Source organism: Mustela lutreola, chromosome 14 (genome assembly GCF_030435805.1).
Source record: "Mustela lutreola isolate mMusLut2 chromosome 14, mMusLut2.pri, whole genome shotgun sequence".
NCBI classification, from domain to species: domain Eukaryota; kingdom Metazoa; phylum Chordata; class Mammalia; order Carnivora; family Mustelidae; genus Mustela; species Mustela lutreola.
The window spans coordinates 22,052,307-22,055,609 of NC_081303.1; positions in this window are offsets into that span (position 1 = coordinate 22,052,307).

Here is a 3,303-nt window from a genome sequence, read left to right on the forward strand (position 1 = left end):
TTTCCACATAAATTTCAGGATCCACCTGTAAATTTCTGCAAAAAGAGCCTTGAGATTTTGATAGAGTTTATACTCGAATCTGTAGATCAAGTTGGGGGGATAAAAATTATTCCTGAACCATAGACAAATGGTTGCAAACATAAATTCTGGAGTCAGATGAACAGCCCGTTTCATTTCCTATGGCATAATCTTGGGCAATTGAATCTCTAAACCTCAGTTTCCCTATCTTTAAAATGGGGCATTAGCTATACCTGCTTCTACTTCTTCAGAATCAAAAGATATATTTTCTCTGGAGTCTTTAGGACAGTGCTTCTTATTAGCTGTTGTTACCATACTGTCATTTCTTGTTCTGCCAGGAACTATATAGGCACTAGAGATAAAGTTACAAGTTGAAGAATTCTCTCAAAGAGTGGGATTGCCCTGAATTCTGTGTTTTTGTTGCTTTGGGTAGGTGGGGGATAAGAAGATAGCTTTGGTGCTGGTGGGGGACAGGAAAGATAAAACTTACTAGGAAAACATGTGCAAGGGATAAAATATTAGCTCCACCAGCAGCCTTTAAAAAAAGAAAAAATGACTTTACATTCATTCAACCAACACAAACCCCTGCTCACTATGCACCACAAAAAAATTGCTAAAGGAAGCCTTATTCTTTTATCTTCCTCTCCTGTTTGAGCCCTGGTTTTCTCTTCTAAGCTTATGTCCATTTTGATTTCACAGACTAATGTGCCCATAGAGGGGTGTGTGTGTGTGTGTGTGTGCGTGTGTGCATGTGTGTATTTATATATGTCTCAGGGCGACAAGTATCGCCCAGGGTGACAAGAACTCAAGCCCAGAGAGAAACCCTGTGTTTAAGCTACCCTAAGAATGTTCCTAATGACAATAATGCACTTTGACCCAATGGGAAAAACAGAAAGTCTTTAGTTGTTACATGATTTTTCCGGCACTAAGAGGCTATCCCTGCTCCCTGAGCCACATTGTTGTCGTCCTACTGGTTTTCAGGTTCCCAGCATGTCTGATTCTCAGGCTCGTAATCCACATCGTCCTGATGTTTCCAGTTTCCTCCACCTCTGAGTCAGACAGCGGGATAGAGACAAGCTCTGCAAGCTCTGGCCCGGGCTCCCAAATAAAGTAGTTCCATGTGTGGAGGCAGCGCCTGACATGTCCCGTTGGCCACAGGTGGTTCCAACTCCATAGGGAGACTGAAAGAATGTACCAACAGACTTGCCCAGGTATCTAAAACACATTTTCAAAATGTCAAGTGACCCTTGATGACCGGTCTGCTGATTAACTGCAGTGTCCCAGGGGTCCTCGAAGGGGACAAGCTGAGGCCAAGTTTTCGGTATGTAATCACGTCTCTCTGCACCGAGTCAGAAAGCTCACCGCCAAGCTGGAGCAGCAGTAGAACATGCGACTGGTCAGAAAGGTTGTAATTTCCCCATCCTCGTCCTCTGCCAAGATTCTGTTTCAAATTCACTTTTTCAGAGGAACAGCCTGGGAATTTGGAAGTTCTTCACAGTGGTTTCTGGATGAGCTCTTCCCTCCCCATTTGCACCACCTCAACCCTCAAGCCGGCCATGACGCACCTCAGCGGCATCGGCGTCTCCCATCCTTGTCCATTCTCCCTCATTCCACGTCACCTGCACTCGCGGCCGCATCATGGTCTATCAGGATTTGTCCCTCCCTGTCTTGCGACCTGCAGTAAGATTCGCAGGTGATTAGGGAGGATATTAAGCCAGCAACCCAGACCCTCAACCAACCGTCTGCACCCAGTCACAATTGGTTTGCGCCGATGGATAAGCAGAGTTATGACAACAACACGGGCCAGTCTGGAGCTGGGACACCTTCATCCTGCACTATGAGTCAGGCCAAGGACGTCACCAAAATCAGGCGAAGGGACATTTTTGGCTTCTTTTTCCTGGGACTTCCATAGTGGCATAAGAGATGGATTATAGAATTCAGGAGAAATTGTGGAACTTGAGGGAGGAAGCTTAAAGAAGGAGAGTACGCTGAATAGAACCTCCAGCTTTTAACCCTTCCGTTCTTTCCACTAAAGGCTTCCCTCCTTAGCACCAGCAGGAGGTTCAGAATAATCACTGCCAGTAAGACTGCTGCTTGCTATCAGACAAAAGAACTGTCTTTACAATGGACATGGGGCAGGTATGTGCTGGGTGAGCCCTGTGGATTGTATAAGACTAATGAATCACAGACCTGTACCCCTGAAGCAAATAACACACTATCTGTTAATAATAATAAAAAAGAATTGTCTTTACAATAAAGAACTCCCACAATGACAAATGAGAAACTGTACATGAAACAACTTTAATAAACAGTCTGTTAAAAAAATGAAAATTGAAATTTAGATGAACACTTATATCTCTTAACGTCTCTTGGTCAGCTTCTCCACAAACTTACAAATTATTTATGTACTTTATACTTATTAAAGTATACCTTTTTTAATGTTAAAAAATTAACATCTTCACGTCTTCACATGGTCCTCGTTCTGTGCACACAAGGCCCTGCTGTCTCTTTGTGAGTTCAAATTCCTCTTCTTATAAGAGTATGAATCAGATTGCATGAAGGCCTATCCTAATGACCTCATTTCAACTTCAACATATTTTTTTTCTTAAGATTTTACGTATTTATTTGACAGAGAGAGATCACAAGTAGGCAGAGAGGCAGGCAGAGAGAGAGGGGGAAGCAGGCTCCCTGCCGAGCAGAGAGCCCAATGTGGGGTTCGATCCCAGGACCCTGAGATCATGACCTGAGCCGAAGGCAGAGGCTTTAACCCACTGAGCCACTCAGGTACCCCTAAACTTCAACACATTTTTTAAGGCCATCTCTCCAAAGAGTCATATTCTTTTTTTTTTTTTTTTTTAAGATTTTATTTATTTATTTGGCAGAGAGAGCCATCACAAGTAGGCAAAGAGGCATGCAGAGAGAGGGGAAAGCAGGCTCCCTGCTGAGCAGAGAGCCCGATGCAGGGCTCCATCCCAGGACCCTGAGATCATGACCTGAGCCGAAGGCAGAGGCTTAACCCTCCAAGCCACCTAGGTGCACCCAAACAGTCATATTCTGAAGTATGAGGGGCTGGCGCTTCACTAGATGAGCTGTGGGAGGGGACACAGTTCATAATAATGGGATCTGGTAATTATCTGTTTACATGATTCTTCCTCTAAGTCTCTACCCATGCATTTGTTAATAAACTACCCTCTGCACTTAGCACAGTGCTTGGCATACAATGGGAATGAATGAATGTTTATGGGTGAATATACATTTGCCTAACATAGTTGTGGTTAGTGGGGA